This window comes from Apodemus sylvaticus, chromosome 5, assembly GCF_947179515.1.
Source record: "Apodemus sylvaticus chromosome 5, mApoSyl1.1, whole genome shotgun sequence".
Lineage (NCBI taxonomy): Eukaryota > Metazoa > Chordata > Mammalia > Rodentia > Muridae > Apodemus > Apodemus sylvaticus.
Genome location: NC_067476.1, coordinates 72,840,706 through 72,865,567, shown reverse-complemented (window position 1 = coordinate 72,865,567; position 24,862 = coordinate 72,840,706). Strand labels below are relative to the sequence as shown.

At 44.9% G+C, this 24,862-nt stretch overlaps 1 protein-coding gene and 1 pseudogene across 1 annotated transcript in view; both read left to right on the top strand.

Moving 5' to 3' along the window:
- The window catches only part of Cstpp1 (centriolar satellite-associated tubulin polyglutamylase complex regulator 1), a 173,613-nt gene that overhangs the window by 94,036 nt on the left and 54,715 nt on the right, over positions 1 to 24,862 (top strand). The window lies entirely within an intron of this gene.
- LOC127686545 (uncharacterized) lies at positions 19,268 to 19,421 on the top strand (annotated as a pseudogene).

Below are 24,862 nucleotides of genomic sequence, written 5' to 3'. Positions count from 1 at the left end.
TTTGGTTCTTTGAGCCACGGTTTCACAGAGCTCAGGCTACATGAAAACTCTGTGTGCAGGCAAGATGGCACTAAATGTTTGCCCTCCAGCCTCTCCCCGGGATGGCGGGCGTGTGCCAGGGCACCCTGGTTTCATGGCATTGCTGTTCTTCTAATTACTTTCACCAACTTTCCATTATAAGAGCACAGAAGTCGATGCTGGTGTAATAATTCATACCTGTCATTTTAGTCCTTGGGATGCTGAGGCAGAGGATCATGAGTCTGAAGCTAACCTGGATTACTTAGCAATGTTGAGGCTACTCTGTCTTATACAGTGCGGCCCTGTCTCAAAAAGAAATTGTCTTTATCATGGGCTAGTGCAGGCTCACTTATTAGTGCTACAAGTTTCTTTGTAGATCGGTATTTTTAAGTATTTTATTAAGATAATTATTGATTTATTAGGATAATTGAAGGAGCCAGGCATAGTAACACAGAGTTATAACACTTGCAAGATTGAGACAGGATTACGGGTTCCAGGTGAGCCTGGTCAACACAGCAACACCTTGTCTCAAAAGAAAGCAAGCTGCTGCCCAGGTGGGTAGTGTAATATTAACCGAGTGAAGGAAGGAAACAGACGCTCACCCCTATTGCAACTTAGGGTTTTTTTTTTTTTTCTCTGTCAAAAAAAAAAATGTTCTTTGGACTGGAAGGTAAAATAAACACTCGGTCCAGGGACTGAGACCAAGAGCGCTGCGGTTGGAGGAGGCCACCTCCCTCCGTCCAGTTCTTTCTCTTGATTTACATTCCAAGGTGCTGAGCACTTGGGGCTAGGCTTAGAGAAACTGAACAAGGCAGCAGAGCTGGGCTCTGTGTGGGGTTCAGACCTCGCAGAAGCCAAGGAGCCAAGCCATAGTCACACCAGAGACTGAGGCGGACAGTGCTGACCTCCCTCTTAGCTGACTTCCCTCAGCTGAACAGCAGCAACAGTTGTGCTTGTTGCAGTCACTGCTAGCTTGTCAGGGCAAACAGAGGAGGAGGAGGAAGTAGGTAGAGACTTGAGATCCCAGCTCTTTTATTTCTTAGTAAAAATCACACTGGCAAGTGATTTGCCTCAGTAAGCCAAGTAGAAATAACAAGAGCCTACTTCATAGGGTTGTCCTAAGCAAATATGGGTGACTGTTTGTCAGCTAAGTGGTTACTGGGGCTTGAGAGACAATTCCACTGTCAAGAGTGCATAGTGCCTGCCGCCCACATCAGGCCGCCCAGCACTGTGACTCTGGCTCCAGGAGACCCATTGCCTCCCTCAGGCATCTGCACTCACATACATGTACCCACATGCACACACATACATACAATACAAAAATAAAGGAAAATCTTTAAAATGTGCTTATTTAAGAAAATTAATCAGTGATAAGTGGATGATGATGATAAAACATAGGTCTCACTATCTAGCCCTTGCTGGCCTGGACCTTGCTCTGTAGACCAGGCCGATGCTACATCAGGTATAAAGACTAACTGAACAAGGAGGAAGAGAGAGAGTATAAATACCCTCTGTGTGTGTGTGTGTGTGTGTGTGTGTGTGGTATGTATATGTGTGTGTGTGTGTTCGTGCATACATGCATGTATGCGTATATGTGTGTATGTGAAAGTACATGTGGAGGTCAGAGTTCCTCCCCAGGAGTTGTTTTGCAGAAGCTGTCCACCTTGGTTTTGAGGCAGGGCCTCTCTGGCCTGGAGCTCACCCTTAGGCTGGGCTAGGCTGGCCGGCCAGTGAGCTCTGGAAGTCTGGCTATCTCTGCCTCCTGAGTCCCCACAACCCGGGCCTCGTGCTTGCTCAGGAAGCACTTCACTGATTGAGATAGTGCCTACTCCAGAATTCCTTTGTCTAAAGAAATGACTAGACTAAAATGGAGGTATCATCTTCAGTGTAGCAGTGCTTGGTATGTTTTCTAGTTTAATTGGATTTCAATAATTCATGGTATCCTTATAGACAAGCAGAAGGAACACGGGCTGAATGAATGTCATCTGTTCAGATCCAACAGTTGCCTTCAGTATGTGTAGATGGATGGCATCTCGCCATGCTGTAGGACTAGAAATGGAATTCTGGACTATGCCTTTTAGCTGAGTTCCTTGTTTCTTAGCCCATTATTTACACAGTAATATCATCAGTGGCAGGCAAATTAAATTTTGGGTCAGTAGCTAATAAAGTGATTGACAGGACAGAATGGAAGTAGCATAACACAGAGCAAACAGTGGGGTCCTTGTGCCAGGGCTCTGCCGCTGTAAGCAGCACGGCTGTGAGAACTTGCTCAGTCACCTGAGCCTTCGCTTCGTCTTTGGCAGAGAGGTGGACGCATTTATGCTTTAGAGTGTGTGCTAGTTATCTCTTGCTGTTTTATCATTTGCTGTACCACCTGGGAGTAAAGCAGTGAGTATTTATTCTAGTTTCTAGTTTCTGAGGGGTGGGGCTCCAGGAACAGCTTTGTAGGGTGGTTTTCTCTCAGAGTCTCAGAGGTTGAAATGAGCGGCTCATAATGCCTGTGTTGGTTTTTAAAAATTATATGTCTTTGTTTGTGTCTGGGTGTCCATGTGTGGAGATGATAGGACAACCTGCAGGTGTAGGTTGCCTCCTTCTCTCCTGCAGTTTCCAAGTTCAAGCTCACATCCTCAAGCTTGGCCGTAGGTGCCTTTACCTGCTGAGCCATCTTGAAGAGCCCCTACTTGTCTTTCTGAGTGCCCCTCTTTCATGTTCAGTTAAAAAAATGCCACAGTTGGGGTTAAAGAGATGGCTCAGTAGTTAAGGTTGCACACTGCTCTTGCAGAAAACCTAAGTTCTGCTCCCAGTGCGTAGGTCAGACAGTTCACAACTGCTTTTAACTCCAACCTCAGGGGAGTCAAGTCCTGGACTCTGTCTGTGCTCTCTGCACTCTAGTTAGTATACATACACAAAGATGTGTACACACACACATACACACACATATACACACAGAGAATGAATATTATTCAAAGATTTTTAAAATGCCACAACTAAGTCTTACTAATTCCTGTACCTTCCCTAAGAATAAAGACATCTTAGCAGAAGTAAGTAAGCAAAGAAGTTTTATATCAACCGAAGACTCAGCTAAGTAGGGAAGATAATATTGACAGCAAACATTTAGAAACAAGAATTAATATAGCTAAATCCATGCATAATTTAGATTACTTTTATTTATGTTACAGTTGTATCCATATGCATATATAAAGTCCTTGCTGGCCGGGCAGTGGTGGTTCGCACCTTTAATTCCAGCACTTGGGAGGCAGAGGCAGGTGGATTTCTAAATTCCAGGCCAGCCTGGTCTAGAGAGTGAGTTCCAGGATAGCCAGGGCTACACAGAGAAAACCCTGTTTCAACAAACCAAATAAAGTCATTCGCTAACCACAGGGACTTTTTAATGCTTTGTTTTGAGAGTGTTTTGTTTGGGTTTTGTTGTGGTTGTTGCGTTTTTGTTTTTTGAGATATGGTTTCTCTGTGTTAGCCCTGGAACTCATTCCGTAAATCAGACTGGCCTCGAACTCAGATATCTGCCTGCCTCTGCCTCCCAGGTGATGGGATTAAAGCCGTGCACCACCACCAGCTGGGTACTCTGTCTAGTGCTTTGTAAATAAAGACATAAGACTTTTCCCACTCCAGGTGGACGGGGTAATTTCCTGGGCCACTTTGATAAGATCACTGAATTAAAAATATCCTTACACCTCAAACTGGCTAATTTGCGAGTGCCTTGATTTGCACTAAACACTGGGCAGACCCTAGGCTAGTGTCTGACGCTGGTGAGCTCTCCTTAGTATCTCAGCAGTAGAGCAGATGTACAAATGTAGTCAATAATTTGAAAGGGAGTGAAAAAAGCTTCTAAGCAGGCAATATTTACAGATTAGCATGCTTCACTAGAGGCAAGACAGGACGTTTCCCAGGAGTTTCACCAGGGGCCTTGACGTATAAATAAATAAGCCACAGTGCTGGGCTGGGGAAGTGGTCAGCAGATAAAGTGCTTGCTATACAAGTGTGAGGAGCAAAGAAGGCTCCCAGCACACATGGAAGGGCTGGCCATGGCAGCACTCACCTGGAATCCCAGCACCAGGAGACGGAGACTGGTGGTCAGAAGCTAGGGACTCAAAAGATGCCTCAGCAGTTAAGAGCACACATTGCTTTTCCAGAGGACCCAAGTTCAGTTCTAAGAACCTAAACAATGGCTTATAGGCGCCTGTAACTCTAGCTTCAGGGGGATCAGACATACTCAAATGTACATGCACAAATGCTCACACACATGGTGTGCACACAATTTAAAAATAAGAAAATAAAACAGCAGGAACAAATAAGCGGCTTCATAAGTCCTTGCTCCTGGAGATTATCTGCTGGTCCTCGACACTGATTCATAATGTAGAGCCCAAGATGATATGCAAAAGCTAATTTATGCTTAGAATCCATCTTTATAATAAGTTCAGAACATTTCTGATACACTTTGGAGAAACTCAGCACATGGAAGGCCAGCCAGAGTTGTCTAGCAATACCTTATCTCAAAAACAGTGAAGTTTTATATGAAAAGCAAATTTGGGCCCTTAGGCAAGGTTTCCCTGTCTATTTTTTTTTTAAGTGAACATAGTAAGTCAAAGTTTTGTGGCCTGCCTCTTAGGACTCAAAGACCCTGCCTTACCTTTTTCCGTAAGAAAAAGACATTCTCCTGTTCTCCTTCATAGCCCAGCCTATGAACACTGACAATAACCTTATAATGTCAACTAATGTCCAGCACAAATTGCAATTTCTTCTGTTGTCCCAAATATCTTTCTTTAATACTGTCAGTCTTCAGGATTCAATCAAGGTTTGCACATTACAATTGTTGATATCTCTTAGGTCTATTTTCATCTGGGACGGACACTGCGATTTTGTTTTCCATGACCCTGACAACTTGGGTGTGTGCTTTGCCTGGTTCTTCTGCACCACTGCACCTACAGCAACAAGGACTTGGGTCTTCGGTTTATCGCTACAGTCTTGCCATTGAGAATGGCTCCTGTCACGTGGGACCTAGTAAAGATTTGTTGACTAAACAGATGAGCGGTTAATAAGGAGTACTGATCTACTAAGGATCCTGAAAAGTGATAGTGCAGGAGGCTGCCTCCAGTTGTATGCAGCTCTTACCTCTGTGTTACAGGGGAACATTTTCTGGCCTTGAGAAAAAGGCTCATTTTACAGATCAAATTAGAATATATAAATGTAATATATTGTGTAAATGAGTTAAGGAACTAGGGATATAGCTGAGGTAGAGTGCTTTCTTGTTTGGTCCCCAGCACTACAGACAGACAGACAGACAGACAGACAGATGAGAGTATAGAGAGACCGAGATAGATGATAATACATAGATAGATGATAGAAAGAAAGAAAAATAGATACTTATATATACACATACATACATACACAGACAGACAGACATAGATTGCTAAAAAAGTTGGTCAAGAAAAATACTGTGGCTGGCAGGGGGATGGCTCAGGGGAGTTAGAATACCTGCCACCACATAAGCAGGGCATGGGTTTCATACTCATGGGAAAACCTAGGAATAAATATTATAATCCCCACACTGGGAAGGCGTCCCTAGCCTGGCTTCCTAGCCAGCCAGTCCAGCTGAGGAGAACAACTCCAGCCTCAGTGGGAGACCTGTCTTGGAAGATAATGTGGAAGAAGACTGGGGAGACAGCTCAGTGGGTCAAGTGCTTGCCACACACATGTGAGGACATGAGTTTGAATCTCCAGCACCAATAAAGCTGAGTACAGTGATAGCTATTATCTATCATCCCAGTGCCTCTGTAGCAAAATGGTATATGAACTTTGGAGAATCACTAAAAGAGCACAGGCCTGCCAGCCTGGCATGTGCAGCAGTAAAGGACAGAGAGACCTGCCTAAGCAAGATGGGAGATAAGAACTACCAGTGTTAATATCCACGGGAGGCTTCCCCTTTTCTGAAGAGAAAAGGGGGGGGGGTGCCAAGAGAAGGGGGAGGGGAAACTGCAGTCAGGATGTAAAGTTAATTAACTAATTAATTACTTAAAATAATAAAAAAAGAACTCTACCAGCCGAAGTTGTCCTCTGACCTCAACAGGCATGGAATGGCGTTCACACACACACACACACGTACACACATCACACATATGACCTCAACAGGCATGGAATGGCGTTCACACACACACACATACACACACACACACGTACACACACGTACACACATCACACATACACTCAAGATATTTTTAATTGTCTAAACATCTTAAAATTGATCTCCAGGCTACATACACATATACAAAAGAACATGCATCTACACATGTGTACATGCACACACACCCAGACACATACACTTAAAAGAAAAAGGTATGACAACATGCACCTTTATAGCGCAGCTCCAAGTCCAAGAGACATAAATTGAGTATTAGTATTCAGTAAAAAGCTAAATTAACTTCAGACTTAGGTTGAAGTGGAAACTTAGGGGTTCTTTGGAAAGTCAGTTGTGTTGGAAGGTGTTTGCTAGGGCAAACACATGAAGAAGTGTTTTTCTGAAGTGGACACAGGTAAAGACTGAGGCAGACTCATGAAGGAACATTTTGTTGATGCAGGCATGAGTGAAAGGATGTTCTGCTAAAACAAGCACGCGAAGCTGGGTGGTGGTGGTGCACACCTGTAATCCCAGCACTTGGGAGGCAGATGCAGGCGGATTTCTGAGTTTGAGGCCAGCCTGGTCTACAAAATGAGTTCCAGGACAGCCAGGGCTATACAGAGAAACCCTGTCTCAAAAAAAAAAAAAAACTAAATCCAAGACACCAAACCAAACCAAACAAAACAAAACAAAAACAAAAACAAAAAAAAACAAACAAGCACTTGAGGGGCTAGAGAGATGGCTCAGTAGTTAAGAGCACTGACTGCTCTTCCAGAGGTCCTGAGTCCAAATCCCAGCAACCACATGATGGCTCACAACCATCTTTAAGGAGATCTGATGCTCTCTTCTGATGTGTCTGAAGACAGCTACAGTGTACTTACATATAATAAATCTAAAAATAAAAAACCAACCAAGTACTTGAAAAGACACAGGAAAAAGGATTCTTCGCTAAGGATACACATATGTTGATCTGCCTTACACTGCATAGTTGACACACATGTGTTGATCTGCCTTACACTGCATAGTTGAGCTACATTTGTCAAAACTCCATAGAAAGAAATGCACCAAAAACCTTCTGGTGGTGTGCTGCGATCTCTTGCCACTTCCTTGGAGCAGGCAGATTGCAGAGTGATGTCAGCTGAGACAGATGCATGTGCTGAGGTGCGACCGTGGAGGACATGTTTGGAGGGAAGATCAAAGGACTCCGTGGCAGGGATAGGGGCTAGGCTTGGTTTGCTGGGACAGATAGCTGTATAACTCTCGGTCTCGAAGCTTCGCTGATCTTAGCTTCGCTGAGAGAGGCATAGCAGAGAACTCCTGGAGTTCTGCTCTCCCTTTTACTGACTAGTGTCGAGGCTGAGGTCTGGCTGTCTCTGCTAGGTAGTGCTACCACTGCTGATTTGTCACACTATGGAACTGGACTGCTGATATGTCCATGAAGTGTTTTCGAGCTGCTGCTGCTGCTGCTGCTGCTGCTGCTGCTGCTGCTGCTGCTGACCTGTGAGCTACTGATTTCCTGACAGTGCAGTTAGGATTTGCTCCAAAGAACCATTTCTAAACAGGTCCACTACCCCATATCCTTTCTTTCCCACTACCTCTGGTGGATGGTGGGCTAGAATGGAGGTTAAAGTATTTAAGAACCATCATTAAAAATAGGATTTTAAAAAGTTAAAGTTAGGAAAGGTCATTGCTAAATTTATTCATTCTTCATCCTCCAAATCTTATTTTGTGCTTGCTTATGCCAAACACTGTTTGGGTGCCAGATACGGAGAACTTAACAAAGTCCCAACTACATCCTACAGTAATCAATCGATCCCAGACAGCAAGTGTTTGGGGCACTATGTTTTTATAGGGAGGCAAGGTAACAATAGTAGAGAGCAGGAGTTTTGAAATACAGAGCTAGCTTTAGTCCTGGTTGTCTACAACGTTGCTGAGTGATCTTGGGTAAGCCTGTCAGTAAGATCAGGGCAAATCCGTTTAACCACAGTGGTGGGATGGGGCTGGAAGGAGATGCTGGGTGAGAATTGCCTCACCCAGTGCCGAGCACTCACTGGTCTTGATAAATGTCCGCTGTTTGCACATCACTAACATTGGCTCACTGAAGGATGTCCTGTTGTTAGTGACTTGAAACCAAATAATCAGGAACATTTCTTGGAACCAGGAACATTAAACTCAGAGAGAGAGAGAGAGAGAGAGAGAGAGAGAGAGAGAGAGAGAGAGAGAGAGAGAGAGAGAAGGAGAGAGGAAGAAAAAGAAGAAGAGGAGGGGGAGGAAGAGAAGAAGGAGGAGGAAGAAGAGGAGGAGGAGGAAGAGACATAATTACTGATTTCAAATGGTTAATGATTTGGCCTGTAACCAGGGCTGCCTTGTTCCATGTGGTTTTGAAACACAGAATCATATCCAAAAGGTGGAAGTTACCAGGAAAAGTGATTTCACAATATACAATTTTTTGGTTTTGTTTTGTTTTGTTTGAGACAAGGACACACTGTGTAGATCTGGCCGCCATGGAACTCACTAGACTGGGCCTCAAACTTAGAGACTGGCCTGCCCCTGCCTCTGCCTCCACCATGCTGGCATTAAAAATGTGGCCTCTATGCCCAGCTGTAGGATATTATCCAAGAGTTTCTTGGAAAGCAATGACTTTACCATTATTCAGAGTAACAATCCAACTCAGCTCTGTATGGTGGCTTTTGGCTGAGGCAGGAGAATTTTAGGTAGGGTCACCTAGTAAGTCCCAAGCCAGCCTAAGCTACATGGTGAGCCCCACCACAGACAGTGAATGACAAAACAAAGCAGTGTAGACCACAAAGAATGTGCTGCATGTTTGCTCGGTACCTCATGAAGTCATTTAGGCATAAACTGAGTTACTAAAGGAATGAAGTCAGATGAGAGGCCGGTTGGAGAGGCTGGGAATGTGAGGAGTTATTGCTCAGTTAGTGTGAAGTTACCGTTTGGCCCAGCAATTTAGTTCTAGTGACTGCCCGTGTCGTCCACAGACATGCATGCTGTGTTTTTTAGAAGGCTGGATCCCATAATCATATCAGGTATTCTTGCCGCACACCCCAAGGAAGGAGGCAAGGAGCCTCTTCAGAAGGGTAGATGTGTCTTATCCTGATGGTAGTGATAGGAGTTCCACAGACTGTCCAGGAGCATCAGATTGTACATATTCATACGTGTGTGGATTTTTGTATGTCAACTGTATCTCAAGAAGATTGACTTTTTAATTAAATATGCTTAAGATTTCTTAATTATTTTAGCTAAGCCCTTACAAGCTCTGTATGGCTATTGGCTTTTACCATATTAGGCAGTGCCGAAAATTCTTTTGGACAGTGCTTTTCTAGATGGTGCTGAATGGTGTTCAGAAGGAAATCCAGGAACAGAACTAGAAAAGAGTCGGACGGATAAGGTGACTTATAATGCCAATTCTAAACTGGGAGAGTATGCAGTCTTGAAGTTTATGTTTTTTATCTGTTTTATTTTATGTGTATAGGTATTTTGCCTGCTTATTTGTAAAAGAGGACATTACATTCTTTAGAACTAGAGTTATAGACAGTTATGAACTGTCTTATGGGTGCTGGGAATTGAGCCCATATTCTCTGAAAGAGCAGCCAGTGTTTTTAACCTGAGACATCTCTTCAGTCCTAAAGGTCAAATTTTTTAACATCTTGTAATAGCAGATAGCTTAGTTAACAACTAGTAATAGGAGATAGTTTCACTGTGAAATAAAAGAAGTATAATTCTCAAAATATCATGTATTATTTGGCGATATCTTTATTTTATTGATACAACTTTTAAATTGCTTTTCCTCTGCTCACCATTCAAATTAGAGACAGTTCTGAGGAGAAGTGGCCAAGACTATATGTTAGTCACCACATCCTCTCTTCTAACTTTCCTATGATTTGTTTAGTTCAGCCTGAAGAGCCTTTGTGAGGCTTTACCATCACTGAGGAGAAAATGGGCTGAGCTGGATACACTGGGTAAAGGCCGTGAGAGCGGAGTCTGCCGCACCGCAGTGCTTGTCCCCATGCCCAGCTCGGTCCAGGCTCCCTCTTCTCCCTTTGCTTTCTGATGCAAAGGAAAGGGGTTTGCAGGATGTTTGATACTTCAGAGCAGTAACCGGTTTGGAGGACTTGAAACTCCTTTCCCCACTTCAAGCCTTAGGATGTTCTTGCCTCATGAAGTTTACAGATCATTAAAAGTAGTCCTTCCCCACAGTCTGAGAGGCAGAGAGGCAGAGGCAGGCAGATCTCTGTGAGTGAGTCTGAGGCCAGTTTGGGCTACAGTGAATTCCAGGACAGCTAGAGCTGCCACACAGAGAAAACCTGTCTTCAAAACAAAACAAACAGTCCTGCCAGGTGATATGATTTGTATTTTGGTTCCTGACTAAAAGAAGTATCACTGGGTGTGGTGACCTTTAATTCCAGCATTTCAGAGGTAGAGACAGCAGATCTCTAAGTTTGAGGTTAGACTGATCCAAAGAGTGAGTTCTAGGACAGCTAGGGACCCAAACACACACACACACACACACACACACAGAGAGAGAGAGAGAGAGAGAGAGAGAGAGAGAGAGAGAGAGAGAGAGAGAGAGAGGAGAGAAAGAGAGAGAGGAGAGAAAGAGAGAGAGTGTGTGTGTGTGTTTGGAACTGTTATTTTCCTTTACACTAACTGTTCCATAGGCAACTACTGCTTAACAACTATGGATACTCTCCTTTTGTTGCTTAGAAGGGTTCAAAGAAAACAAAGAGCCTGTCTGGGCTGTGGTCAAAGAAGCTGCAGCTGAAATGAGTACTGTGATGCTGATGAGCGGGAGGTTTATAGACCTGCCTTAGTCATGGTGTTTATGAATGAATGATTAAAGAACCCCCTTTCTGGGTTACTTAAGATACATTACTTTTCTTTATTGTAAAATATATGTATTAAATTCAGTGGTATTAAGTGCACTGTCATCCCACTCATTTGCAGGACCTGTGCCTCACCCCAGCTGAAACTCTCCACCCACTGCATTATGACTCTTTGTTCTCCCTCGCCCAGCCCATGCCCAGGGAGCATCTGTCCTATCCAGATATCCACTTACCCATACACATAGATAGATAGATAGATAGATAGATAGATAGATAGATAGATAGATAGATAGATAGATAGATAGATAGATAGATAGAGGATAGATAGAGGACAGATAGGCAGGCAGGCAGGCAGACAGACAGACCAATAGATATTCTAGAAAGTAAACAAAATAGACAATTCCTTTGCTTTTTTTCAAGGCCTCTCCAAGATCAAAACAAAAGAGACTTTCCCTAGAGAGACTACCTGCACAAGACAAGACTTTTATAACACGGACAGGCATGGTAGTTTATGCCTTTTAGCATTCAGGAGGCTGAGGCAGGCAGACCTCTGTTTGAGTTCTAGGCCAGCCTAGTCTACATAGTGAGTTCCAGGTCAGCTAGGGTTATATAGTGTGACCATATCTTCCTATGAAGAGCTACAGACACGTAATGGCTGCTGAGAAAGGGAAAGAATCAGTCTTCCCCAGGGACCAGCTCCTAAGTAGTTCATTAATATCAAATAGTCAGCTCTAAAAACATAATACAAGCAACACTAAGTGGACTCAGCATGTATATATTTATATGTAATAAGAAAGCAGTAGAGTTAATTAATGAAAGGAGGGCCTGGAGGTAGAGGAAGAGGCACCATGATATAATGATAGGGAATTAAAGATGATCAAAGTATATTATACACAAGTATAAAATGTCATAATGAAACCCATTATTTTGTACAATTAATAAATGCTAATAAAATGAAAAATAGAAGAAAGGAATCCTTATGACTCCACAGAATCAAAATTTATGAACAATAACATTTTCTGGTGCTTGAGATAAATTAGTGTAACTTCTCAAGGCATCTAATTCTAGTTTGCTTTCCTTCACCCAGATCTGTGCCTCTTCTCCAGAAAGCAGTCTCTCCTTAAATCAGTTGGTATTCTCTTGTGTGAGTTATCCAGAAAAGGCACATCTGGATTGAACAGATGCTCCCTGGGCATGGGCTGGGCGAGGGAGAACAAAGAGTCATAATGCAGTGGGTGGAGAGTTCCAGTTGGGGTGAGGCACAGGTCCTGAAAGTGAGTGTGATGACAGTGCACTTAATACCACTGAATTTAATGCATATATTTTACAATAAAGAAAAGTAATGTATCTTAAGTAACCCAGAAAAGCGGTTCATTAATCTGTTTGTGTGTGACATGTACATATACAGAGACCAGAAGAGAACGTTGGATTCTTCAGAACTGAAGTTACTGTGGGATTAGAACTCTGGGCCTTATGGATGCATAACAAACACTTTTAATCACTGCACCCTATTTTGTTTAATTTAAACAATATTCCTTAGCTTTTAAAGCCATGACATGCCTCTTTGTCTCAATGTGTAGAACTGCTCCTTCAGTAATACAACCTGGCAGCACCCAATTGTGTTTTGTGCACAACAGTGGAACAAAAAGTACCACCTGTTCCTTAAACTTCTAATTGTAAAGTTATTTCCTGTGTAACTGTTAGAGGTTTGTTTTATGTATCGGTGCTTCTGAGGTTGGGCTACAGTATTGTAACGAGCCATGGGTCTCATGGGTCTTTTTCTACCTGTTCCTCCACCCCCACTTCTCTGACTAGGTTTCAGATGTCCCAGACTATCCTTGAACTCACTAAGTAGGAGATAATTACCTAGAACACCCCTATCTTCCTGCCTCCTGAACACTGGAATTACAGGCATGCATCATCACACCCAGTTTACCAGATGCTGGAATCCAATCCTTTGTGTGCACGAGGCACCAGTCTACCCACTGAACCACATCTCCAGCCCTCTTCCTTTTCTCCTATTTAAGCAATGGTGGCACAGTGGTAGATAATGTGCCTAACATATGCAAGGCCCTCAGTTCAATGGCCATTCTGAAAAATAACTTAACGAGAAAACAGTTTCTACCATAAACCTCTCCCAGCACTCTGATAACTGAGTCATCTGTGTTTCCAGTGGAGCCCTGGGTCCCATGACTAACTTACCAAGCAAGCATCCATTGTGTGTCTTGAGCAAGTCATTTACTATTTTACTATTTCCCACAGCTGTTGAGTGAACCAGGACAAGACCACCAGTGGACTCTGTAGGTCCACATCTCTCCTTATTTTGGAAAGGGAGAAAGCCGTTTTACTCTTCTGCATTTCTCCCCTGGCCTGGAGAACAAGCTTCAGCATCCAGGCCTATCACAGGGGAACTTTGCTGAACTACCTTTGAAGTGACAGCATGGGGCCTATGCCAGAAGGCTTGGAGGATTTGGAGCCCCACCCATGCCTCTCTGGAGAGTTGTTCTCCTCAAGTTGTGATCAGAGAGAGACTGAGATGCAGTACAGCCATCCTTCCCTAAGTTCACTCTTCTTCCCCAATCTATGTGAAGTGGGTATTAATGGTGGCTATTTTGAGCACTTCAGATAAAAACATTCGTAGGTACAGTTCTACTTCTTATTGGCTTCCTGACTTATAGAAAGGTGTTTTCTTTGTCTACTGCCTGTGGAGAAGATTGGTCTTTTCCTGGATTTAAGGTTTTCCTTTTGTCAGTACTGGGGGTTGAACAGGGCCTCACAGAAGCACAAGACAAGCACCCTGGCACGGAGTGCACCCTCAGCCTGCTTCTTTTTGTTTTGAAACAGGGTCTTACTACATTTACTTGAGTAGCTTTGAACTCATTCTGTAGCTAATGCTGAACTTTAAATTCTTCTGCCTCCGCCTTCAAGCAGCTAGAGTACCAGGCCTTTGCTAGCAGGATCTGACAAGATCACCTCTCGACATAGTTGTGTTGGCAGAACAAGGTGAACAAAAGCTGCTGGGATGTATAATCAGTAGTGGGCGTGGCCGGTGCAGGAAGCACACAGCTGTAGTCGGTAGCATCAGGAGCAAGTGGCCAGAGAGTCCCTGCAAGACCCAGGCCAGCTGGGGCTGCCTAGGGAGGCCTTGTCTTAAAAGGGAGGAGGAGGCGCATGGTGCCACCCCTTTCTCTTCTGCGAGTCCCAGGTGACTGGCAGTGCTCAGTCCCTGGGATTCAGCAGGTGCTCCTCCTCTCCGTGCTTCAGTCCTTCCTCACACAGCCCGGACTTCAAAGGGTTTATTCCCATTGTAACAGCCAGTAGGAGATATTTTCTTCTCAAACATTCCCTTTTACAAACTTCCATACATTTATTTGTGTGTGCATATGGGGCGGGGGATCACATGTGGAAGTCAGAGGACTTTCTACCATGTGGGTCCTTGGGGCATTCAGCTTGGTTCATTAGTCTTGGCAGCAGAGTTTTTATATACTGAGCTGTCTCTACCCACTGAGCTGCCTCACAAGTCCCACTTTCTTTTCAAGGCAAACTATGAAGTTTGGAGCTCTTTCTGGTTTTGCTTTTGCCTTAAGATTTGATTGCTATTTACAAAACAGTGAACTCCTGGCTAACACACTCTGGCATCCCCTTGGTTTCCTTTGAGAGATCCACGGTGCACCTTTTGGATCTTGGCAAAATGTTAAAGCCTTTAACACATCCCTAACTCTCTCCATTTCTTCAGATAGGAAGGCGTTCTGCTCCAGTGTGGATTAAATCACACGAGGCCACGTGTGTGGGAGATGACACTGCTCAGTGCTGGCCACACCAGCCGCATTTCCCAATGCCCTTCCTTTCTCCTGCTTCTCTGCTCATGAATAGGTAGTCAGCATGAGGAGTGGATTAGGTACAGACATATTTGACAGATGACACATTATCACTCTCTAGAAGAAATACATAGCATTTTATTTTGTGTGAATCCTCACACTAATTTACTTGGGAGAACTAAAGGACCCCAAGCCTAGTTTACAGAGAAGAGCCCTTCTAGATCACATTTTTTATTTGGCTCACTAACCTCATTCCTACTCACTTATGACTAACTTTGTAAGATGTAGTCAGTTCTCATGACTGCTAAATATCTCTCATGTTGCTTGAAGGGTGTTTGTGGGAGGCTTGACTCAGGTTTTTGCATTTCCTGAGGAGCACCACATTCTGGTTTAATGCTTCTCATCCAGTTGTGGAGAGGTGGTAGTGGTTGTCTTAGAGAAGGGGGTACATTCCTTGTTACATGGTCCTCCTGTTATAGTGACCTTGGAACAGTGGCCTGACTTCTTCCTTTCTCTTCACCATGTCTTTTGCTTTTTTTTTTTTTTTTAACAGATCTCACTCTGCAGCTGGCCTGCAACTCACTATGTAGACCAGGCTGGCCCTGAACTCACAGAGATCCATATCCACCTGCTTTCATGAGTGCTGATGTTATAGACATGCAGCATAGTGTCTATTCTTAGAGGCCCACTTAACTTTCTCCTGGCAGATGGAGAGAAAAAGGTGTCAGCAGAGGCAGCACAACTATTAAAAATACATTTCTGACAGATAGTGATCATCCTGTATTAAAGTAAGAACCAGAGACATGGGTTTAGACACCCCCAGAGCAACCTTGCGGGGTCAAAAAGGCGTTTGATTGAAGTTCCATCACCCTGTGGCCTATGTGAGCTGCCTGTGCCCAGGCTCTATGTCTCTGCCTGTGGAAGGGAACAGCCACAGTGTCACTGCCTTCCTCTGAGGTTAGGGAGAAATCTAATGAGATAATGAACTCCATCCTACTTAATTCTCTTACAAGGGAGCATATTGTTGACTTTGAGGGGAAAAAGTATCTGGGGGACTTTGAGGGGTCTGGCAATCTATTACCTCCTCCAGTGTGCAAATAGGGCTATTGTAAAAAGCTAACCCACTGCCAAGAAGGAAGCCATTTAGTCTGTGCCTAGATCAGGTCCAGGGTAGGGAGGGGGAAGGATTTTGATCTCTCTCTTGGAAGAACTATCGTTAACTAAATAGAAACAAAGATGCTCTCTCTCTAAAATCAGAACAGAATGTCATTGTTTAATATGTTCATTTTAAGAGAATATTAGGTTCAGTCTTAGTACATAGTGAGATGATCTCTCCCCCCCACCCCCACCCCCGCCCCTCTCTCTCAGATAACAGGACCTTACTTGTTAGTCCAGGATGGCATTGAACTCACCGCAGTTTTCCTGCCTTAGGCTCCTATGGTTTTTTTTGTTTGTTTTTGCTGTTTTAATTTATTTTTTATGTTCATTGGTGCTTTGCCTGTGTATATGTCTATGTGTGGGTGCCAGATAACCCAGGACTGAAGTAAGAGGCAGTTGTGAGCCACCATAAAGGTGCTCAAAGTTGAACCAGGGTCCTCTAGAAGAGAAGCCAGTGCTCTTAAGCACTGAGCCAGCTCTCCAGCCTGGGCTTAGACTCCTGAAAGCCAGGATTATAGGCACGAGTCACCATCCCAGCTCTTCTCTTCTCAAGTCTCCTCTCCTCCCTGCTCCTTCTCAGCTTCTTTTAATTTTTGGACATAGGATCTCATGCAACTCAGGCTGGCCTCAGATTGACTATTTTGCTAAGTATGGCCGTGAACTCCTGATTCTAATTCCCAAGTACTGGGATCTCAGCCTGCGCCATGCTCAGCTGGAACATGCACTGACAATGGGGCACTATTACCTCCAGCAGAACAACAGGTTGATTCTTTAATGATTAAGAAGGGCAGGCCATTAAGACTTCATATGGGCTTGTAGCCAGGAAGCACATATCCGATGGGGTTGAAGGTAAAGAAGATAGAGCAAGGCCGAAGAGCGAGCATCACTGTGGTCTGGAACAAGCATGTCGTGTCAGTTCCTCCTTCTGAGGTGTTTTTCCCTGTGCCTGGGCAAGCTGCAGATCGGCAGACCTAGTGCAAATTGCTATTGATTATTACGTCCTTATTAAAGGAACTGAGTTCAGAGAGAACTTAAAAGAAGATGAAATTTCTCCCCTAAGGGGTAAAGATTTCAGACAAATAACTTAAACATAAAACCTACTGGTTAGAACCAATACTTCATGCTTAAATAAAATGTGGTTAAATCTTTAATGTAGGAGGTTTCTTTCTTCTCTTGCCTCTTCAGCCTTATACAGCACATCAAGGGTAGAGATGATCTTCAAAGTGCTTCAAAGAAGAAGCCAGATCTGGAGAAAGAAGAGGGTGTGGTCCCCAAAGGCAGGGCAGGCATAATTGTCTAAACAGTGACAAGATGGGCAGCCTGTGAGGAGAGCGGGAGTGGACGTTTAGGAAATGTTGCTGTTGTTGCTCATGTTACACACATTTGCACATCAGAAGTAGGTCCCCTCCTGTCCCTACCATTTGTCTTCTGTAGTTTCAAACACTCAGAATCCAGGAGGCAACTCAAGACTCACCCAGCACTGTCAAACTTGGGAGACACCTGTAGCCCGTTAGGCTTCGCAACCCTGGAACAACAGGATATTACAAATAGTTTCCCTACCCTCTGACCGTCCTTGCCAGTTTAGCCTGCTGTCTCTGTTCACCTGGGTAACTCTGAGGAGAGGAACCACAGTGGCGCCCGGTATCTGCTCGCTTCACGAACTTGTTTGGGAATGTCTTTCTCCGACCTAGATGTGGCAAGCATTACCACAGACACGGGGCTGCTGTGCAGAGATTCAGCAGTTCCCCATCTGCTGATGTCTTAGGTCCTAGTTGGAGATGGGATGACTTTTAGCAAGGCCTTCAGTCCTTGACACATTTGGGCTCCCTCACCTTCACTCCTCTCCCTAACTCCCAGGTCGGCCATATTGTCCGTTGCAGTGGTCTCGGGTCTCACCAGCTTCTCTTTGCTACCCATGGGTGGCTGTAACCCAACCTCCTCACATCGTGGCGAGCAGCTGGGCTTCTCTCTGCCCCATTACATTGCAGACATTCTTTTCACATCATTTTGTCCTCTCTGCTGCATTCTCTCCACTTGGCCTCATTCCCTCTGTGCAAACTTCAGTTTCAAGGGACAGGAGTTTGCCAAGGAGATGCTGGCAGAGGGAGTCCCATTCCCCACTTTCTATCTGAAGAGCCCAGTGTCACTCATTAGCATATGAGAAGAATGGTTGTAAATAAACATCAAATGAGGTTAACGAGCTACAGCACATCAATATTAATGAAGTCCATCTCACAGACTCAGGAGGTACCAAGGGCAATCACAAGAAGCGGTTTCATAAAGCCCCTATTGCAGGGCAAGAAGGGTTAGATTCAGCCCGTTTGGAATGTTTGTCATTTCATGACCCCAGGAATGCTGCAGAGGAAGGCTGTCTGATATCAGATCTCTGCTTGCAAGTCCTCCTTGCCTTCAGATGGCATTTGTTTGTCTCAACAGGTGGCAGCCCAGATGGAAAGGGCTGGGCCTGCGAGGCCAGAATCTGGGGTGAGAATGTTCCAAGCCCAAAAGTGAGGTCTCAAGAATTCCAACCATTGAGCTCGAATTATTCCAACCATATGAGCTCACATTTAGTCAGTAGCTCATGGAACCCAAACTTTTGTTTCTAAAGTCCTAAAGGGACACCTATGAACCTGGTCACCTCAGCTCAATAAAGACGTTCCCATGTCATGCAGTTTATGTGCCAACCACTACTAGGATTCCCCCACAGATTCGTGTTTGGTCGCTGTACTCATAATTAGAAGTCAAAACGTTAAGCACAGTGATGTTTAGTGGAGCACTTACTGTGTTCCAGGCAATATCCTGACTGACTTGGGTGTATTTATAGACTCCTCACAGGAAAATCCCATGAGGATATTCTCATTTTGCAAATGAGTTTGAAGCTCCCTGATTTCAAGGGTCTAAGACCACACATCTGACAAATGGCCTAGGAGGACCTCGGACATCAGTCTGTGTGATCTCTGAGCTCATGTGTAGTCACTAGCCTCTGAAGCAGCTTGGTCTGAGTCAGTCACAGGAACAGTGTTTGCTTTCATACCTCTCTCCTCTTTCTTAAGATGCAGCATCTTCACTGGCCACAGAGTCAGAAGACCCCTTTGGAAAACCTCTGTCTCCAGAATTATTTATATTACAATTCATAACAGTAGCCAAATTACAGCTATAAAGTAGCTATGAAGATAATTTTTATGGCTGGGGTCACCACAACATGTATTAAAGGGTCATTAGGAAGGTTGAGAACTGCTACTATAGAAGCATATCTTTGAAATTTTTGGTTTTGTTTTGCCTTTCAAGACAGAGTTTCTGTACTTACCTGGCAGGGAGATGCCATGATCATGAAGATGGTTTTCCCGGGGTGAGGCTTATCCATTGCACTCCTAACGTGCTGACCTCTGTGATTTCCCCAAATGCAGGAAACTAATTTGCAGTAGTGGGGGACTGCTTTAGAGCTCTCCTCTAAAAAAGAAAAAAAAAAGACAGGGTTTCTTTGTAACCTGGAACTCATTCTATAGATCAGGCTGGCCTTGAACTCACCCTGCCTCTGTCCCCCAAGTGCTGGATTAAAGGCGTGCACCACCAATGCAGCCTGACTGAAAACAAAAATAAGAGGAAGACTTTATTAAATATGGTTTTATTAGTAATATAAATTTAGAGTCAGAAAGATATGCATTTTAAAAGTGTGGTGCATGTGCACACGTGTATGTGTGTGTGTGTGTGTGTGTGTGTGTGTGTGTGTGTGCATGCTGGGTAACACTGATACTGGTTTATCCACCTGCCACACCACTTCCCTTATGACTAGGCATATACCGTGTATGAAGGTATGAACAGCAATGAGAGAGGCCACCTGCTCTGCCAACCCCCGGAGACTCTTAGCCTGTAATTGTAGTCTCCATCATAATACATGAGCAACTGAGAGCCTGCTCTGTCACATCAGGTTCATGCTGCAGCCTCTTTGTGACTCCCCTCAAAACAGGAAAAAGAACCTGGTGCTTCCTCCCTGTTTATTTTTTTTAAAGATTTATTTATTTATTATATGTAAGTACACTGTAGCTGTCTTCAGTACCCCAGAAGAGGGCATCAGATCTCATTACAGATGGTTGTGAGCCAGCATGTGGTTGCTGGGATTTGAACTCAGGACCTCTGGAAGAGCAGTCAGTGTTCTTAACTGCTGAGCCATCTCACCAGCCCCTCTCCCTGGTTATTTTTAAAGAGGAACTCATAGTGAAAGGATGAGGGCAAAGGTTGCCCTGTCCTGTGCTACACTTCTCCAGACCTCAGGGCCCTTGCTTGCTAATGTCCACTTCAGCAGGACTTCCAGAACTGTTTCCACAGACTGGCCCCCAGAGCTCACCCGGACAGGAACCCTTCCTGCCACCAAGGTAACCAAGCCTAAGAAGCAATTGAAACTGTGCCTTCCTTTCCCAGGCCTGTGGCTGTCAGCTTGGCTCAGAATGAGGCAGACTGATGACTCTGTCTCCTTACCCAGTCACACTACCGCACAGTTCTCATTTGAGCCTGGTCACATGGCTGTGCCTGCTGGTGGCCAAACAAGGATACGCTGTTTCCATTCTTTGCACCCCGGGTTTGGCCTGGCCATCCTTAGATGAAACCGTTGGGACCCCCAAACCTTGAAGCTTTTCCAAGGACAAATTGCATGCAGAGGTGGAGGAGGAGCCGAGCTGTGCAGTGGAGCAGCAGTGGTGTGCAGTCGGGATGCCTGGAAGAGCCAGGGCCAGTTCATTGACGCTGTGAATACCCAGGCGCACCAGCAACCTCAGATTAATAGGCTGTTTATTCTTCAGCATGTTCCTTGAATCAAAGGCTCTGGATGGGATTATTAAAGAGTGTTTGAGAGAGCGCCCTGGAACCCTCCTCCTGGGCTCCGCTCACTGAAGAGGAACGATTGAGGTCTTTCATTTCCTGGGCAGCACCCTCGCTCAGTGCTCACTGCAGCGGAAAGGTCCGCAGCAGCTTTGTTAGAAGCAGGTCTTTGTTCCGTCCTTAGGAAGTCCATTACCTACAGCACCTTGGTCCACTGACTCTAATCATTTAGTGTTCTCGCCTCGGGTTGCCTAACCCTGATGAATGCAGTCCGTGCTCGCTCAGCAAGTGGCTTTGCTTTAGCGTTTGGCTCTATTGGACACCAGTTCCATGTTTGGACAATATTTTTATTTTTTAAATTATTGTTTAAATGAAATTTTCCAGGAGAAAGACATATTCATCTGTACTGTATTTTGTGAAGCAATGGAGGCAGAAGGTGTATATATATATATTTTTTTTAATTCCTCTGGAATTAAAATTTCTTTAGACCTTGGGGTTGAAGTATGTTAAATTATGAAAGTAAATTGAATAGTGAATTTTTCCCTCTAATCCCACCCCTGCAGCAGAGGATTATATTGATTATGAAAATGGGGAAGGGGTTTGCTTCTCCACAACCCCTCCTATTCCCCTTCAGCAACAGCAGGCTGGCCCTGAGTGCTCATTATGTCTGCATCTCTCTAACAATTATGCTTGCCCATAATCTGGGAGATAATCATCCTTCAAGACTCCTACACACACACACACACACACACACACACACGGCATGGATCACAAGTTTCCAGGGTCCTGTGAAGGTGCACAGTCTCCCCTTCATCACTGTGGCTGGTGTAACTGGACCACGGACATTCAGGAAACCGAACAGACCCAGTGCAAGTGACGAGCAGGCGTTCCAAGCCTGGCACGGCCCTTAATGGCTCAGCCAGAGGCCAGTAAATGAAATTGGCTCCTACGTCAGAGGGCTCTAGAGATGTTATGGCATGCTGTGTCCACCAGGGAGATACACCTTCGGGACAGTGGCGTCCAGTAGACACTGTCCCTGCTCTTCTCTCCCAAACCAGCACAGCTGCTTGGATGAAGACTGTTTGCCACATACATACAAAGATATATACACACACCCTGGCGTTCAGCCTGACTCCTTCCGGGAAGTCCATCTGTTTATCCAGTTCTAAATCCCAGGAGGCAGTCACCAAAAAGTAAATAGTGAGAAGGGACAGGACTTTTTTCTTTCTTTCTTGATAAACATGTTCCAATGAACAAAACAGATTTTGCAAACACATTCCATCTAGTAAATCTTACACTCACAGCTGTGTGAGAAGTGATTGAGGAAAACCAGGAGGAACTCAGGACTTGATTAGGAGAATTTAGAAGTTCAGCACCGCACAAGATAGAGACACTAAAGTTCTTTTCCCTCTCCCTCTCCCTCCCCTCCCCCTTCTCTCCCTCTCCCTCCCTCCCCTTCTCCTCTCCCCTTCCCCTCTTCCCTTCCCCCCTCTCCCTTCTCTCCCTCCCTCCCCTTCCCCTCCCTTCTCCCCCTCTCTTCTCCCCTCCCCCCTCCCTGTCTCCCAATCTTCTACCCCCACCCCTTTATCTCAAACCTATGACCTGATAGGCTTTCCACAGGTAGATCTCTGGCTGTGAGTATAAGCATCTTCAATTGCAAAACCTGTCTCTCTAATGAGATCTTTAAACTAGCAAAGAGGGGACCAGGCCTGCGGCACAAGCATAAGGACAGAAAGCAGCCCCCCCCCAACAACCACAGAAAAGCCTGGCATGGTGTTATATGTATCGAAACATAGCCTTGGGGGAAGCAGAGACTGGCAGGCAGATCCCTGGAGTTCTCTGGCCAACTACTCTAACCAATTAGTGAACTTCAGGCCTAGTGAAAGACCTTCTCTCGAAAAACTTAAAAAGATAGAGTGACCAAGGAAAGATACCTAAAGTCTAACCCTGGTTTCCACAGGCATGTATGCAAACCAACCCATACTAAAAGTATAAACACCCCTTTATCTCAAACCTATGACCTGATAGGCTTTCCACAGGTAGATCTCTGGCTGTGAGTATAAGCATCTTCAATTGCAAAACCTGTCTCTCTAATGAGATCTTTAAACTAGCAAAGAGGGGACCAGGCCTGCGGCACAAGCATAAGGACAGAAAGCAGCCCCCCTCAACAACCACAGAAAAGCCTGGCATGGTGTTATATGTATCGAAACATAGCCTTGGGGGAAGCAGAGACTGGCAGGCAGATCCCTGGAGTTCTCTGGCCAACTACTCTAACCAATTAGTGAACTTCAGGCCTAGTGAAAGACCTTCTCTCGAAAAACTTAAGATAGAGTGACCAAGGAAAGATACCTAAAGTCTAACCCTGGTTTCCACAGGCATGTATGCAAACCAACCCATACTAAAAGTATAAACACACACACACACACACACACACACACACACCAAAAAGGTAGAGAGTACTAGAGGGAGACACTAGATACTAGTGGTCAACCTCGGCATCCGTATGCAGGCATCCAACACACACACACACAAACACAAACACTTACCCAAACACATAATTAAACTTAAAGCTGGGTGTGGTGGCCCAGTCCTTTAATCCCAGCACTTGGGGAAAGGAGCAGACATCTTTGTGAGTTTGAGACTAGCCTGTTCTATATAACAAATTCTAGGACAGCCAGAGCTACATAGAGAGATCCTATCTCCTTGTCTCAAGCAAAACAATACAAAAAAAAAATTAAATGTTTAAGAAAAAATAGAAAAGTCCTTTAATCTCAGTACTCTAAAGGCAGAGGCAGGCAGATCTCTGAGTTGAGGCCAGCCTGGTCTACAGAGTGAGTTCCAAGACAGCTAAAGCTATACAGAGAAACCCTGTTTCAGAGAGAGAGAGAGAGAGAGAGAGAGAGAGAGAGAAGAAGAAGAAGAAGAAGAAGAAGAAGAAGAAGAAGAAGAAGAAATGAAAAGGCCAATGCTGTAGGCGACAAGAAGTCATCAGGAGGCAGGAATGGTCACTGCTTTGGCTTGGTCACTGCGTACTGCATATGTACACCAAACCATCACACTGTGTCCACAAATACCCACAACTAAAAGGAAAAAAAAGAGGCTGTTGTGACAGAGTATACCTGTAATCTCTCCACTCGGAGCCCAGAGTGGGAGGATCGCAGGTTCAAGGGCAGCCTGGGCTACACAGTGAAAGCTTGTCTCTAAATAAAACCAATACAACAAATAAGGATCTTGTGTACGCCTTCCTCTCTGGCAGGCCTGCTCCCAGCCCTCTCCCTTTCCTGTGGCTCCTGTTCTCAGCCACTCGTACGGCTGTGCCTCTCTGGAGTTAGACCATGGGGAGCAGTCCATCTGGCCTGTCTCTGTTTCACATCTATCCATTTGGCTAAGAAAATGAGGGACTGCGTTCAGATGAAGAAATTGGATTCCGAGGACCAGGAACAAGCACAAGAAAGTGACCTTGTGCCTCAGAGGCGGCTGGATGTTTGTGTGTCTCTGTTCAGCATCGAATTGGCTCACTCAACCATTCAGAAGTTGTTTTTTAAAAATGTCCTCCTCACTCCTCGTTTTCGGGTCAGATGCTTTGGATAATCCAGTGGAATTCTCTGCTTCGCTGCTGGCTGCTGCCAGACACAGAGTGCTAAATCCTGTCAGTCGGAGACTTCAAATGCTGATGTGTGAAACCGTGCTGCAAAGGCGCCCGAAGCTCATTCAGGCTGACTGCTTTGCCAATTAACCATGGCGCTGGAAGGTGACAGCACCGAGGAGAAGCGTGCTTCCACTGCCCATGCCGTGTCTTCACTGTGGGAACAGTGTGCCTGGCCACGGCCCCATCCTTCCCCAGGGCCGTAGGCCTCTCTAGTCATTGGTAAGCATCAATTCTGTTTCTTTCCCAAGCCTGATAGAGCAATTTCTTTAACAGCTCACAACACGCCAGGGACAGAACTAGCATTAATGTGCAGAATGGAAAAGCGGAGAGCAAGCACTCCTGCGCTGGTTCCTGCCCTCTGCCCACTTCCACCGCAGCGTGTGCTGCCTCTCTGGCTCAGTGACGTCTCCTCCAACAGGTTACCCGCCAC